The sequence below is a fragment of the Ascaphus truei genome, chromosome 1, assembly GCF_040206685.1.
Source record: "Ascaphus truei isolate aAscTru1 chromosome 1, aAscTru1.hap1, whole genome shotgun sequence".
In the NCBI taxonomy this organism is placed as follows: Eukaryota; Metazoa; Chordata; class Amphibia; order Anura; family Ascaphidae; genus Ascaphus; species Ascaphus truei.
The window spans coordinates 532161266-532182459 of record NC_134483.1 but is presented as its reverse complement, the minus strand read 5'-3'; the positions used below and the strand labels follow the sequence as shown (position 1 = coordinate 532182459).

Below are 21194 nucleotides of genomic sequence, written 5' to 3'. Positions count from 1 at the left end.
CCCTGAGGTACCTCACTCACAACTTTAGCCCAACCTGAAAAGGTTCCATTTATGACAACTCTCTGTTGTCTGTCCTTCAACCAGTTTTCAATCCAGGTGTAAATATTTTTTACCGAGTTCAATTTGCTTTATTTTTTTTACTAACCTCGTGTGTGGAACAGTATCAAAAGCCTTTGCAAAATCTAAGTAGACCACATCAACTGCATTACCCTGGTCTAAATTCCTACTTACCTCCTCAAAGAAACAAATAAGGTTAGTTTGGCAAGATCTATCCTTCATAAATCCATGCTGACCATTACTAATAATTTTGTTATCCATTAGGTATTCCTGAATATTATGCCGTATTAAATCTTCAAGTAGTTTCCCCACTATTGATGTCAGACTAACAGGTCTGTAATTCCCCATCTAGCTCAATTTTTAAATATAGGCACCACATCTGCTTTACGCCAATCTTGTGGTACTGGTACTGAGCCTGTGGAAATGGAGTCCTTGAATATTAAATGTAATGGTTTGGCTATTACTGAACTTGGCTTCTTAAGAACCCTTGGATGTATGCCATTGAGGCCTGGTGCTTTATTTAGTTTAATTTTATCAAGCCGCCTATACACTTCTTCCTCAGTTAACCAATTGTTCATTAATATGGAGGTTGTGGCTTCCTCCTGCGCACTACTATTGAAATGAATTCTTCCCTGGTATATACAGAAGCAAATAATTTGTTTAATACCTCTGCTTTTTCCTTATCTTCAATAATTTGCTATATTTTCTTTTCTAATCCTTTTGTTAAGATACTTAACTTTTAAGGTTGATCTTTCTATTGCAATCCTTTTTTCATTTTACATTTTTGCTAATTTGCTTGCCCTTTTGCAATTTTTGTTACATTCCTTATAATTCGGATACGATGCCTCCGTCCCTTTGGTTACATTCCTTATAATTCGGATACGATGCCTCCGTCCCTTTGGTTACATTCCTTATAATTCGGATACGATGCCTCCGTCCCTTTGGTTACATTCCTTATAATTCGGATACGATGCCTCCGTCCCTTTTTGAATGTAAGAATCTAAATGCTGCCTCTATTCCAGTTCCTCCCTACCTTTTTATTTAGCCACATTGGTTCACTTGTTTCTTTTATATTTACTACCCGTGGGTATAACATGCGCTTTTCTAACAATGTTTAAAACACCGCCCATTTTATCTTCCACATTATTCCTGCAAAAAATGTCACCCCAATTTTCTTCCTTGTAGACGACTATTCCTCAATTTATTAAAATCTTCCTTTCTAAAATGTAAAGTCTTTGTTTAACCCATGTAATTTGATTTTTTTTGATCATTTTATTTGAAATGAGACCATGTTATGTATGCATGTAATAATAATAATAGCATGTTCTTGTATAGCGCTGCTAGTTTTACGTAGCGCTTTACAGAGACATTTTTCAGGCACAGGTCCCTGCCCCGTGGAGCTTACAATCTATGTTTTTTGGTGCCTGAGGCACAGGGAGATAAAGTTACTTGCCCAAGGTCACAAGGTGTCGACACCGGGAATTGAGCCAAGTTCCGCTTCAAACTCAGTGCCAGTCAGTGTCGTTACTCACTGAGACAATCCTTCTCCCATGTATGTCTTTATATGGCACCATTAATGTACATAGCGCTTCACAGCAGTAATACACGTGACAATCATATAAATAATAAAAATAACAGACATGGGAATAAGTGCTTCAGACATAAAAGTAACCGATCACTAGAACAAAAACAAGGGAGGATCCTAGCACTCAAAAAATGTCCATCAAAAAGAGAAATACAAGAATGTCAACAGATTTTTACTGGTATGCACACTACAAAACCAAGAATACAGACATGAGCAGGGGTGGCATACACATGTAATGTGTGTGTGTGTGTGTGTGTGTGTGTGTGTCAGTATGCGATTATGCTTCCACGTAACATATAGAAAGAGACAAAAAGTATAGGGCAGTCTGTCTATATTTTGTTTGGCTGCAAGTAGAACAGGGGAATAAAGGAAGGCCACTCACAAGGTCATGTTAGTACAACAAGCGATCTCTGGAGTGTGCTGAGGAGCGGGGGGAAGGCATCTACTTCTGCTGTTTGACCCTGCGTTGTCTAAATGCGACTTGTACAAGGAGAAGAAAGTGTAGTACTTGTGTCTTCGCTGTATAAAAGGTGTTGCACCATGCCTTGCCTTTCTTTTTGATTTATATGGAGCGTGCATTGGCCGTATTACAGAGGATTGTATACTAGGGATCTACACACCTTTTGTTACACCTGTGGGTTTAACCCGTCGCTGCCTGTGGTGCCCCATGGCACTTAGCTGTGGCGGCCGTCTCCCTCCCTCCTTCTGAAACGCAGTATCAAATGACGCCGCGGACATCAATAATGTGACGTCGCACGGTGTCGCGTTGCCATGGGAGCGCGACATCACGTCATTTGATGCTACGACGTTGCCATGGCAACGAGGCGCTGTGTGACATGCTGGCGACGTCGCTGCGGTTCAGAAGGAGGGCGTTGGGTAAGGAGGGGGACGCAACAGCTAAGTGACTTCATTATAGGCCCGAGAGCGAGGAAAAAGTATATGGGGGCGGACATTTTTGCTGTCCCCAAATTTTGTGTCCCTAGGCCCGGGCCTAACGGGAAATCTGCCACTGCCTGTTGTACTACCAGGAGCATGGGAGAAGGCTTTATTCCACTGTTCTACTTACAGCCAAACAAAATCTACCCATACTGCACTATACTTTTGTTTCTTTCTCTATATGTTACGTGGAAGGGAACAACACTCCAAATTAACTGCCCAGTCATAGGTTTCATCCCACCATGTTTCAGTAATGCCTATGATATCATACTGCTCCCTTGCAGCTATTAATTCAAGCTCCCCCATTTTATCTGTCAGGCTTCTTGCATTAGCAAGCATGCATTTCAGGGTTTTTTCAACCTGTACTATTATCTTATCTGCTCCTTCCTTTCTGCGTAAATTGAATTTAGTCTTTAGAAGTTTACTAGTAGTATCTGTATTTAATGAGTGCCTCCCTGCTTGCCAAACTACAACGTCCCCCACTCTACCTCTATGACCTAACTATTTTCCCCATTCCTATCTATTCTTTCTAGTGTATTACATCTTGCTTGTCCCCCCCCCCGCCTTCATAGTTTAAAATCTCCAACCTTTTCAACATCATCGCCCCGCCCCCCCTAGCACAGAACATCCCTCTTCGTTGAGGTGTAGTCCATCCCTACTATAAAGATAGCCCCTCTCAGAAAAGGTCTCCCAGTGCTCTAAAAATCCCAAACTTACCTTCCTACACCACTTTCTTAGCCATGCACTTACCTCCCTAAGCTCCAACGGCCTCCCTGGGGTAGTTAAGAAAATACTACCTTGGAAGGTCCTTGCCTTAAACTTGCAGCTTAAATCCATGAAATCATTTTTTAGGACCCTCTATCTTTTTCTAACTTTGTCATTTGGTGCCAACGTGTACCAAGACCGCAGGGTCAATCCCAGCCCCTCCCAACAATATGTCTACCCGATCCGCAATGTGCCGAACTCGAGCACCCGGGAGACAACAAGCTGTTCAATTCATGCTGTCACTGCAGCAGATTGCTCTCTCTACCCTCTAAAAGAGTCCCCAATGCCACAACCTTTCTTGTTCTCCGAGTATCCTGAGTCCTCTGTGCTGGAGGAACTGTTCCCCTGGTTGCTAGAGGAATTGGTCTCCCCCAGCCTTGCCATTCCTGCCCTGACAGACCCAATATCTTCACTCAATCTGGCAAATCTATTGGGATGGGTCAGCTCAGAACTGGCATGCCTTCTTCTGCTTTTCCCTGCTTCCCCTTCTGTTATCCAGCTACCTACCTCTGCCTGTTCCTCACTCACACGCCCCCCCTCTGCACCACTAGTCTCAGCCAGGGAGTACTAACTCCTTTCCAGATTGCAAATGTCCCTCAATATTGCAAGTTGCCTATTCAGATCAGCAATCTCTGACTCTAAAGAGACCACCTGCTCACACTTCTCACAGCAGTACGCTCACAGGAACAGCTGCTCCAAGTGCACATACATGGGGCGAGATGTGGTTTGAGTGACATTCTCAATCCTGCTCATTGTTGCAACAGTGGAGTACTAGGTGCTAACAATTTATTGTAGTTCAATAGATCTCGTTTCTACCCCTTGTTCTAACTCCACCCTTAATCCAAACAGGACTTGACCACAATACAATTTCACTTACACTGCACATTATACACAGGCTCAATGATTCGTTTCAAGCCCCTGTTTAAAGACAGAGACATACACCAATCGGGTGTGATAGGTAAGCAATGTATCAGACTACAACCACTGCAATCCCAACCAGGCAGGAAAAAAGTTTGTAACAGACTCCCAACTCCTGCACAATCAAAATAAAGGAGCCCACTGTACACACTGGAAGCTCACCCACCAATGCTAGTATACACCGCACATGAAGTACTGCTTTTAAAAGGCACCATGTGGTGTAACCTTTTATATTCCATAGAGACGACTGACTAGCGGCAAGAGGTCTGGGGCTGGAGGAGACTTATTCACTACACAATAGAGCCATATTTCCTTAGATTTTATGACCAATCACACAATAGACGGCAACGCCTCACTCCTACTGTAGGGCTTTGATGTCTGCGTGAGATGCCAGCAATGTACATTTCCCTGTGCTAGGGAAGCATTGATGCCACGCTTCTCCAGAACATCAGGAGACGACTGCGAGGTGGGCTTCCTACACACTGCCATAAAACTGTATCCCTTACATGCTTTCACATGTAGATGTAGCAAGCCTAACAGTGTCTGGTGCCGTGGTCACCTGACTGCGGTAATCGCGGCACCGAAGGGGTAACGCTGCAGGGGGTCCCATTCAGATGCATGCCACCCCCCTCCATCGTGGCAGACACTGTCCTTGGCCCATCGTGGCAGATACTGTCCCCGGCACCGCAGACTTTTTGCTTGTTCGTCCGCCGCACCAAAGTTTGTCTTTCTACCTCCTGTAGACGGTCTACAATATTATATTAGGAGACAAAATGTAGCATGGAAGCCATTTCTGAGAAGACTCCATGGTTCATCTATAGATCTTTCGCACGTGATCTCAGTGTCTCAATCATCATACCACAGGGGCCAGCTTTGCACACGTACACGTTTATTTGACATAGCCTTGTAAGCACCTTTCACAGCACAGGGACTAAACTGCAGAGATTTTGGTTGATGTGCGAGGAGGCTTGGCGCCATCGTTAGTGTGGGGATTGAAAGCGCAGGTTTGCGAGTTCAATTTCCGGCCTGAATCTACTTCCACTTGCCAAACTACTCGCTCAATGTTTATTGTGGGTGAGATTGCGCCTTTAGAAATAATCCAGTATTTTCAACATGGAAGATGCAGGTTTAATTTTGAAGGGCTCCGTTTCCACAGGCTCAGTACCAGAAGATTGGCGTAAAGCAGGCTTGGCAATAGTGCCCAAAGTCATGCAGTAGCTGCAAAGGCAAACAAGATCTTATCTGGCATTAAACGGGCAATGGATAGAAGGGAAGTAAACATAATGATGCCCCTTTACAAAGCATTGGTAAGACCACACCTGGAATATGGAGTACAATTTTGGGCAACACTCCTTAGAAAAGACATTTTGGAACTAGAGAGAGTGCAGAGAAGAGCCACCAAATTAATAAAGGGGACGGACAATCTAACTTATGAGGAGAGGCGTCTAAGAGGGGATATGATAACTATATACAAATATATTCGGGGACAGTACAAGCGGCTTTCAAAAGAACTATTCATCCTACGGGCAGTACAAAGGACTCGGGGGCATCCCTTTAGGTTGGAGGAAAGGAGATTTCGCCAACAACAAAGGAAAGGGTTCTTTACAGTAAGGGCAGTTACAATGTGGAATTCATTACCCATGGAGACTGTGACGGCAGATACAATAGATTTGTTCAAAAAAAGGTTGGACATCTTTTTAGATAGGAATGGGATATACCAAATAAGTAAACATGAGAAAGATGTTGATCCCGGAGTTATCCAATTGCCAATTCTTGGAGTCAGGAAATAATTATTTTTTTTCTCTTATGAGATATCATTGGATGATTTTTTACTGTGGTTTTTTTGTTTGCCTTCCTCTGGATCAATATACTGTAAGTACGGATATAGGATTACGTATCTGTCGTCTAAATTTAGCATCGGTTGAACTTGATAGATGTACTGTATGTCTTTTTTTTCAACCTCATCTACTATGTCACTATGTAACTATGTAACTATGTACAGTATGTGGTAACAGCCGGGAATGCCACTGACTGCAAAGATATTGGTTGTTCTCCTAACCTGGACATCTTGAGAAGATTGCCCAGTAAACCAAACCGTTCAGCCGCATTGTTTTGTGAGTGACATGTACACGACAAGTTCAAACCATACATAAAGCAGCAGCAGTGACGCGTGGCAATGTGTATTAGAGTGGCCATTTAAAGCGCACACCCATTTAACTGTTAACAAGACATTTTTAACATGTGTTGCTTATACGTTGATCTGTTTTTTTGTAGATGTTGGAATGTAAGCCCTGAAACCACAGTGCACATTGCCCAGGGGTAAATAGCAGGCGTGGCACAGTGTGTGGGACAGTACCTGGTAATGTAGCGTGCCTGAGAATGGGAGAGTGACAGCAGGGCAGGTAACGCTGGAAATATCGGACGGCATTCTTTCCCCGTGCTAGATATGTGAGATATTTCTGTCTAGAACTACAGCACGATTTCACAATGAATTATGTGATCTGGACAAGCAAGGAACACATGATAATGTGTAAAATACTACGTCTAGGTTTCTTACCTACATCTCATGCCAGTACTCTACAACTCGCTGTCCGCAGCCAGTACCAGTCTATAAGGGCCCTTGGAGGGGTCCTTGGGCCGCCTATACCAGGGGTGGGCAAGTCCAGTCCTCAAGGGTACCCAACAGGCCAGGTATTGGGGATATCCCTGCTTGAGCACAGGTGCCTCCGTCGTCGACTGAGCCACTGCTTGAGCCACCTGTGCTGAAGCGGGGATATACCCAATACCTGGCCTGTTGGGGGCCCTTGAGGACTGGAGTTGCCCACTCCTTCAGTAGACCACGTATCTCCTTTGGCGTGGCGTTCTTTTGCCCTGCCCAGTCTCTTGTCTTTTGAAGTTGACGTCACACCGCGCCACTTAATCACAAGAGTAGCAGTGACCCGGTTTACAGGGCTCATGAGTTCAGAGGTGTCACTTTTAGGTGAACGAATAGGAGCACGAGCAGGAATAGTCCAAATTGCAGTCATTAGCTGTTAACGAGCAGGTTGGGGTCTTGGTAGCACAGCCAGGGGCAGTGTTGTTGTGCTTTAACAAACGCTGACTAGCTTGATATTTCAGGCGCAGTAATGGGACTCCTGCGGAGAACAATTACAGCAACACACGCTGTCCCTTTAAAGTCATTTTCCTTTTTTTAATGAGAGGTTTAAAAATAAAAATATTCTGTAATAAGTAACTTCTAGTAGGGAAACAAGAACTGTACGGTTGAATCTCACCAGCAAATGTGAACAGGCTTGAAGAAGAAAAGCTTTGATTTGCATTTGTTTTGCTGAAGCAAGTGTTCTTAAAGTGCTTTAATTACTTTTTTGGCCTTGATACAAATGGGCTTGGGAGATTCCCACAGAGGTGACGCAAGCCGCACTGTTTTTAGCATCACTATTATTAATGTATTGTTGAGTTTGCTAAAGTGTATAAGTGTATGTCTAGATATGACTGTCACAGACGAGCTTTCGGCTGTCTGCAGCATTATGTTCCATTTCTGGTCCTATTTCTGGTCCTATGTTTTGATGCGATATAGATAGGGTCTGGCACAACACCGTTTTTGTAACAAAAGCCCAAGAAAGTGTTAACCATTTGCATAGTCATCATAATACCATTTCTGATATCGCACTGCCAGTGTGCGCAGCACTCTGAGTATATATTATTTAGCAGGTCCCTGCCCCATAGAGCTTACAATCTAATATTGATCATGTGGCAGATAGTGACCTGCACAAGGCGAGCTCACTGAACTGGAGGCGCCCCGTTCGTATCCCAGAGGCAGAGACCTTGCCAGTCACCTTCTCCTTCCGCCCTTTACTGTTTTGGGGATGATTTTTTTATGAACCACTAGAGCCTATTTGCTCTTCTTGATGCCGGTACTAAATACATCCTTGTGTTCGCATTCCCTGTCGCTCTTTGTGTTGTAGTAAAGTTATATATAGGTCGAGCTAACGTTGATACTGATATCGGACAATGAGAAACACGGAAGCAACTGGTTTTTGTGGATTAGAGCAACAAGGGAGGAGCATTTAAAAACTTGTACGGGTGATAGTCATCCGATAGATTGATCCTTGGCGCTACACCAGAATTTTCTCTTGACGAGCATCAGAGCACTAAAGTACGAGCAAAGGTTGGTGACATCCCAGACCTGTCGTATTCATTCAGCAAAAGACAAATTCACAGCGGTGAGGAATGCCGTTATGTTGCATATACTGTACCATGTATTTCTAATATTATACATCCTGTTATTATATTGTGCCAAGTAATTGCTGCTCCCAATTCATTGACGCATTAAAGGAACGCTTGACCTGAAGTGGTAATACAGCTCTTGAACTTTAGGTATCACCCGGCTTCTTGAATCGGCTTCCTTAATGCCCAGTGGAGATTTAATGTGCAGATGGCTGGAGCGGTCACAATGCTATATGGTCTGGGTTACTTGCTTCGGACGTGGCACAGCCTGTGATGGGACCTCCTTGTATTAGCACCTTGTGCATCATTAACCAACAGGTGCAGGGGTCTGATGAAATGTAGGGTTAGGGTTGGGTTAGGCATGCAATGCTGAGTACTATACCTGTCACAGAGATGCAACGATGTGAGGCACTGGAGGTTTTGAGGGATCGTTTAATAATACAATCAAACCCCATGTTGCCTGTTCTGTTGGGCTGTACTTAATATGTTTTAGTGCTGGGCAGTGGTAGCACATGCATAGTACAAGTAAATGGACATTCTTTACTTGTGAAACATCTAAGTGTATTTCGTAGCCCTGCATTGTCTAAACCAGTGTTTTTCAACCAGGGTTCCTAGGAACTCTTGAGTTCCCCTGGCCACCCTAAAAGGTTCCCTGCAATTTTCAGGTTTTTGGTGCCTGAGGCACAGGGAGATAAAGTGACTTGCCCAAGGTCACAAGGAGTCAACACCGGGGATTGAACCAGGTTCCCCTGCTTCAAACTCTGTGCCAGTGAGTGTCGTTACTCACTGAGCCACTCCGTCTCCCTCGACCAGTGGTCGAAAACAGTTATGTAGTGCCTGTTTAAAAGCAAAACGTGCATTGTTTAAACATTAATGCAGAAAAACGCCAGCAAAGTGTGGATTTATGCTGAATTTGCTTCTTGCAGTATATGGCATTGACCATAAATGCAGCGTGCGCACTGTGCACTGTATCCCTGTATGAATAAACATTACTTGTCATAGATACGGTACGGCCTGAATAAAGCTTTACAATCCTGCCCGTTTTGTATTGTTCATCTTTTGTCCACTGGCAGGTCTGGGTGAGGAAAGATTTTATACATTGGCACTAAGTCTTGTGGCTGGTACCTGGCGGCTGCATTACAAACGCTTCCAGCAGGGAAAAGCTCACATCGGATTATGAACAAGTTTTTTTTATTTATTTTTTTCCTTCAGACCCATCGCTCCCATGCAAAGGAAATTGACTACAATATTTACTTTTTGTTTAAAAAAAAAAATGTGTTAAAAAATAATAATGTAAATAATGACCCGGCATATTTAACATACATTCTTTTTATTTATTTTTTAGTTAAAACCGGTTTTGCTGCATTTCCAGCTTTTTAACCTGTCTCCTGATCTGTAGGCTTTTTATAACCTGACGGGTAGGCTATTGGAACAGCCAGAACTGGTTCAGTAAAGTGTCTCCGGAATCCGTGTGAAACACTTCAATGGGACATCACTTTGAGAAACACGGATCATGGAATCTGCTCTAAAGTCCCCTGGTCGTGCGCTCAGAATTTTTATATGTCATTTGGTCCACAAATGAAAATGAAGATCCGACTCTTCCTTTGTGGAGTCAAATCACCGTGAAATAAATGGGTCTTTTTGTGTTTTTTTTACATTTTTTATTTGAAAGTCCTACTTCAGTAAACCCCTGTATACCATTTCAGAACACTTTTTTTTTGTTGTTGATGCAATTCTGTTTTGGGTTATGTTCGAGAAAAGGAATTCTCTACGGTTTTAGGAACTATAACTCAATTTTTTACATCTACGTGTGTGTGTGTGTGTGTGTGTGTGTGTGGTTCCCGTGTGTTCTCCTTGTTTTAGCTAGTTGAAAAATGTGTGTAGCTCCAATTATAGCGATATTCACAAACATACAACACGCAATGTGCATTTTCGGAAGGGCTTCATTTTATTTGCTTTATGGACCTGCAGTGTCCAATGTATATGTTTTAATTCAGCCGTTCCCTTTTTGTTACATTGTGCACCCCCTGTTTAAAAGATATTTCTTCAGCGAGCCCCTAATTAATAAGTCTTTATTGCCGACTTATCCGACTGTGGCTAACAAAAAGGTGTGACCGATCCCAGCAGTACAGTGTCCTGAACATGTGGGGGGGAAATACAGTCTCGAGGCCCCAAACTGCACATCGGTGTGTGCAGGCAGAATGAACGGTATGGCTGTCAATTACTGTGGGATCTTCCAAAGTCCCGTCCCACAATGCTTTGCTGCTGTGAATGAGACACGACTTTGGAAGCTCCAGCTGTGATTGATACCACCCACGCTAAGGTGCAGTTTGTGGCCTTACCAAGTGCAAAGTCCCCACACGAGCTCCAGAATCCATTATACTGCCTGGGATCCCCATTAAATGTTTTCTTTTTAGCAAACCCCATGGAGACACCTCATGCACCCCCTGTTGGGAATCACTGTTTTGTCATTTGACTTTTTTTTGCAATGCTTTGTCTCAACTCTGCTGCCTATTAATGAAAGTGCGAGTATTTATTTATAAAATGTGTTACTAGGAAGTAATACATTGAGAGTTACCTCGTTATCAGGTATGTCCTGGGCACACTTATGATATCAATACATGGTCACATTAAAAGTACAGAGGTTATAGATTTATATTTAAAGACATTGCATGAATAGTTAATTATAATATATGTTATAGGCGTATGTAACATTTACAGACCAGATTAAAATGAGTGCTTCAAGTTTTGAAAGAACTTACACTGGTGGTGGATGTGAGAGTCTCCGGTAGACTATTCCAGGAGGAACGGCCGGATACTTTGTTTAACCTCGGGACGATGAACAGTCTTTTGGAGTCAGATCTCGGATGATAAGTGCTGCGTGTGTTTGGGTGAGGAGCTTGTTCATATTGGTTGCTTGCCCAGAGAGGATTTGAAGGCAAGACCGGAAAGATGAACTTTCCTCAAATTGATCACTCAAGTGATGGCCAATCTAGTTCTTTGAGCATTTCGCAGTGATGTGTGTTGTAGTTACATTGGGGGACAAAGCGGCATATTGAATTGTTGAGGGTGTATAGTTTGCCAAGGTGATTTTGAGGTGCTTTTCCATATACTATTTCCCCATCGTCTATCATTGGCATTAGCATCTGCTGAGCGATGCCCTTTAGGACCAGCGGGTTTAGGGAGGATTTGCTCCTATAAAGTATACCTAGTTTGGCATAGGATTTGGATGTCTGGGTATCCATGTGCAACCCAAATGTTAAATGGGAGTCAAACCATATGCCCAGATATTTTAAACTAGTAACAGGGGCTAGGATAGTATTTGTGTTGGTTCTGATTTGAAGCTGTCATTGGTAGCTTTAGGCCCGGGCCATAGAGGTGTGGGGAGAGCGGAGGCGCGCTAACGCTGAGGCTCGCCTGCTTCAGTCAGCGCGATTGCACGGACTTGCAGGCGATCCAGCGTGCGCGAAGGGAGCCGGGGGGAGGTGGTTGGAGGCGGGTCAGTGGCGTCGCTGGGCCAATCGCCCGCGCCGCACTGACGTCAATGTCACGGCGCCGTGCCGTTGACGCTGCTGTACTGTGATTGGAGGTTTTCAGCCGACAGCGCGCTGAAAAACAGCTTGGCGCTCGGCTGAAACCTCCAACTCGTCAGCACGCCTGCGGACGCTCGCGTGAGCCCCCTCTCGAGGCATCCTCATTGAGGATGCAGGGGCTCAGCGCGGAGCGTCCGCACGCCTCAGCACGGCCTGTCCGTCTATGGACTCGGCCTTAGAAATGTAGCCTTGGTCCCAAATACCATTGTTAGTCTTATCAGTATTTAAACCGTTTCTTTTGGGAAATCCAAATTTCAAGTCTCAAAAAATCCGATTGAAGTATGTGTTAGAGGTCAGAGAGGCGAGGGCTGCGTGCATATAAGATTGTTATCTGCATACATGTCTATTGAAGCAACCTTACAAGCTGTAGGAAGATCATTGACGAATACAGTACTGAGAGTAGGGTCCCCAGAACAGAGCCTTGCGGGATGCCACAGGTGGTATCTAAGGGGTTACAGTTAGAGCCTGAGAGACACATGTTGGGATCTACCTGATAGGAATGAAACCAGTTTAAAATGTATTCCCCCTATTCCAGAGCACTGGAGTTTGTTTAGCAACATAACATGATCAACAGTATCAAAAGCCTTTATAAAATCTAGGAATATTGCACCAGAGAGTTGTTCCATTCCACACTGGGTCTCATTGCAATCTTACGAGGGTAGTATGGCGTTTCTGTGCACAAAATGCCCATTTTTGCACAGAAAGCAATCTTGCTGTATACATTACACATTACTTGGATGTCCAAACCGTGACATTTAAGGTGGCTATGTGGTTGAGGCTGTGCCAATCTGTGCATATGCAAATGATGAATAGCATTTGAAGTCCCAATTTTGCAAGATTTCAAGTAAATGAAAGTATTTTTATTTTGTTAGTCATTTCTCGTTTCCACGCACAGTACAGTTAAGCTTTACTAAATGAGAACATGTTAAAGTAATGGCACTGTTAAGCACTCCATTTGTCTCGCATTAAATGTACATTTATGGGGAATATTAGGCCTACAAAAGCAATAACGGGCATTAGGCATTCACTCTGTGACCACGGAGGGAGCAGTCTAGAAATCCCACCTGTGGCCCAGTTCTGGGCCAGCATGTGACAGGTTTTCTGCAATGAGCCGCATGTGCAAACTGTGTCATGCCCTCCACTTACCTGCCCAGAATCAGAGATTCATTTCCTACTGCCGGAGTTTCTGGTGGAAAGGGGCAATCCTGATGCACATTTTGTATTGCTTGTATTTGGACAGATGTCAAGCGTGGCCAACTCCAGTCCTCAAGGGCCAACAACCTTTAGGTTTTCAGGATATTCCTGCTTCAGCAAAAGTGGTCCTTGGACTGCCAAACCAGGAATGGGCAACGCCACACCTCCAGGACCCCAAACAGGCAAAGTATTGGCAATATCCCTACTCAGTCTTTGACTGAGCCACTGATTGAGCCACCTGTGCTGAAGCAGAGATATTATTAAAACCCGTCCTGTTGGTGGCCCTTGAGGACTTGAATTGGCCACTCCTGGTCTAGAAGATGGAAGGCTCCAAATTTTACATCCTTCCAGAATCTCCCCCGGTTTTGAACGTACACTATACTGTAAGTACGTCAGGTTGAGCAACATCTGCCTGGGATCTGCCAGCTGTGTGCCCTGCTGCTTACGCGAACGTCATACGGGTGAGGAAAACGCTGCTTGACCAGTTTAATGAAGCCTAACCTTTCCATGCCAGACGACCACCGAAACGTTGATCTCCATTAACCCATTGTTCGCACAGCGTTTTATTCGGATCAACGTTTCCGTGCTCATTCATACTCCCATAACTGCGTTTGGAAATAGACCATTTATAGCTCATTTACTGTTAAAATTGACAGCTGGATGAAGCTCGCCCCAACAATTTTCCAGGCTTGCCAGGCTCGACGCTGCTCAAACAAATCTCCTAATAATTTCATCCTCCCGTGTTACTTTTGGTCGTCGGTTTTTTAATATCCAGTTGAGTACTATCTTTACCCAACAGTGGTCCTGTCTTCTTGCGATATGTCTGTCCCCCTGCTATTTTAATTCATTCACCCTTGTGAGGATGTCAGACTTTGGTTTGGTTTTAATACCCAGCATGCATCTCTTTATACTGCTTTGAAGTGTCTGAAGCATCCGCAATGTCTTTGCATTTATGGTCCAAGTTTCACGTCCATACGCGAGGACGGGCCGGACACACCGGTCAAACTTTCATCGCTCGCAGTCCACTCGAGTGTCTTCTTTTGTAGTTGCAATAAGTCAGGTTTTGGGGCTACGTTCATCTTCAATTTCTCAAAGACGTTCCGTCACACAGCACCACGAATTGTGTATCTTCTCGGTGAGAGTCAGGCTACAGATGTAGCTAACCTAGCGGTCTTCTGTTCCGCTGCCACCCGCTGTCACGGCACAGGGTGATTAATGCTGCAGGCGGTTCCCATTTGGGTAGCATGGACGCCCCCCCCCCCCCGCTCCCCCGCTGCACGATCACGGCAGACACCGGGGAATCTTTGTAGATTTGTATTGCTGCTCAGATCTCCGCTGCTGCTTTAAAACACGTGCACTTTACATGTTTGAGATGTTCTCAGCCCTGTAACACTCTTCTGTACCTGTAACTTCTCCTGCCCTGTGCAGACCCCCCTCTGTTCTCAGCCCTGTAACACTCTTCTGTACCTGTAACTTCTCCTGCCCTGTGCAGACCCCCCTCTGTTCTCAGCCCTGTAACACTCTTCTGTACATGTAACTTCTCCTGCCTGTGCAGAGCCCCCTCTGTTCTCAGCCCTGTAACACTCTTCTGTACCTGTAACTTCTCCTGCCCTGTGCAGACCCCCCTCTGTTATCAGCCCTGTAACACTCTTCTGTACCTGTAACTTCTCCTGCCCTGTGCAGACCCCCCTCTGTTCTCAGCCCTGTAACACTCTTCTGTACCTGTAACTTCTCCTGCCCTGTGCAGACCCCCCTCTGTTCTCAGCCCTGTAACACTCTTCTGTACCTGTAACTTCTCCTGTCCTGTGCAGACCCCCCTCTGTTCTCAGCCCTGTAACATTCTTCTGTACCTGTAACTTCTCCTGCCCTGTGCAGACTCCCCTCTGTTCTCAGCCCTGTAACACTCTTCTGTACCTGTAGCTTCTCCTGCCCTGTGCAGACCCCCCTCTGTTCTCAGCCCTGTAACACTCTTCTGTACCTGTAACTTCTCCTGCCCTGTGCAGACCCCCCTCTGTTCTCAGCCCTGTAACACTCTCCTGTACCTGTAACTTCTCCTGCCCCGTGCAGACTCCCCTCTGTTCTCAGCCCTGTAACATTCTTCTGTACCTGTAACTTCTCCTGCCCTGTGCAGACTCCCCTCTGTTCTCAGCCCTGTAACACTCTTCTGTACCTGTAGCTTCTCCTGCCCTGTGCAGACCCCCCTCTGTTCTCAGCCCTGTAACACTCTTCTGTACCTGTAACTTCTCCTGCCCTGTGCAGACCCCCCTCTGTTCTCAGCCCTGTAACACTCTTCTGTACCTGTAACTTCTCCTGCCCTGTAGTTGTCCTTTTAAGGCTTTAAGTTGCTTTTTAGGATGTATTAATTCATACGTCATAAACTTTCTTTTTGTCATGAACCTACATTCTAGTGCAGGGGAGCGCAAACCTCTTGCCCCCCTGTCGGCTCTTACACCCCTGCTCGCTCCCCCTTACCTGCTCTGAGGCGTGAAATGATGCTGTGGGGTCATGTGATGTCACAGCGTCATTTGCCACCGCGCTGCCACAGCGACGCAACGCCGAAGCCGACAATCACGGTAAGTGAAGTTGCAGAGGCCTCGCGCGGTCCTCCGGCATTTAATTTAAATGCCTTGGGGCAAAGTTCGGGGGCCTCTGCAACCGCTTCACCCATCCCCGCACCCCAAAAATCTTGCGCCCCCAGTTTGCACACCCCTGTTCTAATGAATGGGGCTTAAAAGTTCTTGATGGCTTAGCACCAGTAAATAAGTACGTCTTCTCCTGTGTTTTTTATTTTTATAACAAAGATAAAATTTAAGGTCAAGATTAATTTTTTTTTTTTTTTTTTAATACGACATTTTCTAGTGAAGAAAATGTTGCAGTGTTGTAGAGATAAGTTTAAGGGGGCAATCCTGAATATATTATCCCTTTTAGTTGTCTTCATAGGATATAAAACTTGGCTCCTTTCCGCTTTCCAGCTTCCCCAGCTAGAAATCTGGGATAAAACAAGATGTTTGTTAAAAATAAGACCGGGGTGGTTTTAATGTTTGATTTTCAGTAACCTCCGTTCCTTCTGCCTGGTGAGCGAGTTTAACTATCCAGGTGCACGACCGTCTCATCTACAGAAAGTGCATGGAGAAAAATCTGAATCCTCCTTGGCCAGGGCACGTCAACACCAGTCCATAAGCCCCCCACCCCCCCACCCCAACAGGTCAAGTTTTCAGGACATCCCAGCTTCAGCACGGACGGCTGATGACTGAGCCACTGATTGAGCCACCTGTGCTGAAGTAGGGACTGATGAGTGCAGGTGGCTTGAAGCTGGGTTAGCCTGAAAACCTGACCTGTTGGGAGGGGTGGGGGGAGGAGGAGTCTAGAGGACTTGAGTTGAGCACCCCTGCTTTGGACCATGACCCCCTGTAGTGCAGCATTGAAGGGCTTCTATGTCGGCACGTTGCTAAGAGGCCCTTAGCAACCGTGCATAGAATAGGCCGAAGCATCATGGTTGCCTAGACAACTGTAAACACGTTCAGTTATATATATATATATATATATATATATATAGGCCAAAGAGGTGTACCAAAGAAGGTGCACTACAGAGTCCCTTAACAGGCGCACCGCAGACCTTTATAGTATAGGCGGTCAGGGATGAATGTAGTGAATGTAGTGAATTTTTATTAAGTTGCTGTGCAAACGTGCATTTTAAAAAAAGTATATAGTGAATAGTTGATTCCTATATACTTGATTAAAAAATAGACAGCTAACGTCTATTGGAACTCTGCCAGAGATCACAGCAAACTCTAGTGTTGGCAATCTATGAGGTATCCAGGCCAAAAAGGATTTTTTTAAAACTCCATAACTTCACCTTTTCTAATTACGAGGTAGGTATATATACTCAGGTGTTAGTGCAAGTACACATAGAAGACGGTTGCTAAACGATCCCCTTTAATTCCTGGAGACTTAATGTTTGTCAATGATGGGGTTAGCAATCTCTATATACCCGTGTTGTACCTGTGTCCATACATGGGGGACACATTAGAGTGATATTAGGCGTTGTATAGTGGCGTTGTTGGTCTATCAAGTGATACCCTAGAAAAATAGGGATGAGTGTCTGCTCCTAACTGACCATAGATAAAGAAGTGCTATCCATGTTATTTTCCATAACAGCCCAGTTTGATGCTGTGTATCAGTGTTGATTGCTGCTCTATATGTCCTAAGAGAGATCATATGGGCATGAGCTGCGCATGCGCCAAGATCTGGAGTGGTATTAGGTGATGTATAATGGCGTAGTTGGCTTATCAAATGGTTCCCTATGGAGATGGGGGTAGGTATCTACTTCTAACTGACAATATATAAAGAGGTGCTATCAATGTTATTTTCATGCCAGCTCAGTTTGATGCTGTGCATCAGTGTAGTTCGCTGCTTGATATATCCTTAGAGAGCTCCTATGGGCATGGGCTGCGCATGCGCTGAGATCTAGGCTTCTTGTATTGCGAATCGACGGCTAGTGCAAAGGTAAGGGACATCCACGGAGAACAGCACTGTTGTGATGCCTCTTGGTGAATATGGTAGTTATACAGACTTTTTGTTTTTTATTAACATCTGAAAGACTATGCAGTCCTTTTATGTGCCTGAGCCCGTTTTGAAACGCAGATTGCGCATGCGTCGCAGGTAAAGCTAAGATAGTGGTTTTAAGCAGTCTCTGCATACATCAGGGCAACAGTTGGCGAATCAATAGCAATGATTAGTAGTCAAACGGGCTCAGGCACATAAAAGGACTGCATAGTCTTTCAGATGTTAATAAAAAACAAAAAGTCTGTATAACTACCATATTCACCAAGAGGCATCACAACAGTGCTGTTCTCCGTGGATGTCCCTTACCTTTGCACTAGCCGTCGATTCGCAATACAAGAAGCCTAGATCTCAGCGCATGCGCAGCCCATGCCCATAGGAGCTCTCTAAGGATATATCAAGCAGCGAACTACACTGATGCACAGCATCAAACTGAGCTGGCATGAAAATAACATTGATAGCACCTCTTTATATATTGTCAGTTAGAAGTAGATACCTACCCCCATCTCCATAGGGAACCATTTGATAAGCCAACTACGCCATTATACATCACCTAATACCACTCCAGATCTTGGCGCATGCGCAGCTCATGCCCATATGATCTCTCTTAGGACATATAGAGCAGCAATCAACACTGATACACAGCATCAAACTGGGCTGTTATGGAAAATAACATGGATAGCACTTCTTTATCTATGGTCAGTTAGGAGCAGACACTCATCCCTATTTTTCTAGGGTATCACTTGATAGACCAACAACGCCACTATACAACGCCTAATATCACTCTAATGTGTCCCCCATGTATGGACACAGGTACAACACGGGTATATAGAGATTGCTAACCCCATCATTGACAAACATTAAGTCTCCAGGAATTAAAGGGGATCGTTTAGCAACCGTCTTCTATGTGTACTTGCACTAACACCTGAGTATATATACCTACCTCGTAATTAGAAAAGGTGAAGTTATGGAGTTTTAAAAAAATCCTTTTTGGCCTGGATACCTCATAGATTGCTAACACTAGAGTTTGCTGTGATCTCTGGCAGAGTTCCAATAGACGTTAGCTGTCTATTTTTTAATCAAGTATATAGGAATCAACTATTCACTATATACTTTTTTTAAAATGCACGTTTGCACAGCAACTTAATAAAAATTCACTACATTCACTACATTCATCCCTGACCGCCTATACTATAAAGGTCTGCGGTGCGCCTGTTAAGGGACTCTGTAGTGCACCTTCTTTGGTACACCTCTTTGGCCTTGGCTTTCTTTTCCCTAGGCAGCACGCTTTCACCTATCAGGGGTTAGAGCTAGGTTCCACTCTTTATCTCTCTATATATATATATATATATTTTATATAATAATATATAATAGCTGTGTGTGCATTAAAATCTGAGTGCGAGAGGGCCCAGCAACGCATTGCTTTGCAGTGACACTTTTAAAAGATGAAGACGACGCTTATTGGTTGAGTATTTGAGGCATGGCTGCGTGGATAGCACTTTGTCACCTGCACGTATGTTGAGATTTATAGGGAATGCTTTTTTCCCCTCAAGGCAAATGTTTGATGCAAGCGGAATTTAACCCCTTCCGACCACACGGACATGTTGCACTGTACAATGGTGCAGAGAATCCCTCAGCTCGTGTAGACTCTTAAGTGGTCGATGAACAAAGGCAATTTTGGAGCAAAACTGTGGAGCTGTGTGTAATTTTAAGTTTTGTGCCTCGTAGCGTCAATGTTTTAACCCTTCATTTTGCCCTATGTGCCCAAGGGGCGTGCCAGGAGTAGTTGGGGGGGGGGGGGGAGGTGTTACATGATGCACAGGTAGATGTGTTTCAAATCTTGCCCATCTCGTGTGTCACTGTTTCTTCCTTTTTTTTATAACTTAAATTTTATTGAGTTTTACAGATATAATATACAACAGAACAAGACATATACATTTTCTTCCTTTTTAATCTATGTGAAAAAATAATAATCTGCCAGGTGGAAGGGGGGACATTAACTTTGACTTCTAATACTTCTAGCACCAGCGATAATAGACTTTTTTTGTTTCTGCACTAAAAAATGGGGCGGTGTGTTGTCTGCTCCAAAATTACACAGACATAGACCAGGGGCGGCCAAGTCCAGTCCTCAAGGGCCACCAACAGGTCAGGTTCTCAGGATATCCCAGCTTTCGCACAGGTGGCTCAGTCTTTGATGAAGTCACCTGTGCTGAAGCAGGGATATCCTGAAAACCTGACCCTGTTGGTTGCCCTTGAGGACTAGAGCTGCCCACCCCTGTGCTATAGCACACACTTTTAGGTCCGTGTTTCCGCCATCAAGGGCCACCAACAGGCCAGGTTTTCAGGATATCCCTGCTTCAGCACAGGTGACTGTTGGTGGCTCTTGAAGACTGGAACTGCTCACCCATGTGCAACCCCCACCACCACACACCCACATCCTCCCCGCTCACACACACCCCACCCCATACACATACACACACTTTGTTGTGTGGTAGGAGCACGTCTGTGCTTGAGTGAGTCGCTAAGTACTGCTGCGACACACTTTATTCGAGCAAATACCCAGTATGTACCTGGCAGATACCTGAAATGCGCCGCTCCTCACCTCTGACAAGCCCCGTTGCATTTGCCTTCCCAGCCTGGGTTCATGCCTGGCTGATGGGCGGCTGATCTGTTAAATGATAATGATTAGGATTTAATAGGCTGCAATGCTTCGCGTGTCTACCAGATGGCATAAATTCATGAATTGTAATGCAGTATATATATATATACTGTGCAGTATTGCAGCCAGCGGGAATAAAATGCTTCAATCCCTGCCTGGAAAATAACTCAATGCACTCGGGCAGAAAACAGTCACAAACCTCAATACACCCGGGTATACCCGAATTCGTGGGACTAGCCGAGCTCGAATAAAGTGTGTCGCCAGTGTATGTTGTCTGTATATAGCATCCTGATCCCCTGTGGCGTTTCTCCTAAATATATTGGCAAAGTGATGGATTGGGAAGTCTTTGGACCAAATGATGCACTCGATCATGGAACTCGGTCCCACATTCATTTTGCCCCAGCCCCAGATAAAGATCCGGTAACAGCCGGTGCCGTGTTGCAGTCAGCACGGGCGTTTGCTCAGGATATGACCGTGCTGGTCTTGAATTTAACCCCTTCACCGGCAGGCCCCTGCAGTAAACAAATGCGTTGACAAACACTGAGTGATTATTCTGTAGCGTTTGTACTGATAAATACAAAGCTTTTAGTACCGTTTCATTGCCACTGTATCAAAGCCGATCAACCTGGAACAACCAAGAAGGTCAGCTGTGGTTTTATTAGAAAATGCAATCTCTCTTGTGCAGGACACATCTGAAAAG

At 44.7% G+C, this 21194-nt stretch overlaps 1 protein-coding gene across 6 annotated transcripts in view; it reads left to right on the top strand.

Annotated features, from left to right (window-relative positions):
- The window catches only part of SLC4A11 (solute carrier family 4 member 11), a 253507-nt gene that overhangs the window by 137484 nt on the left and 94829 nt on the right, over nt 1-21194 (top strand). The gene's annotated exons all lie outside the window — the stretch shown is intronic.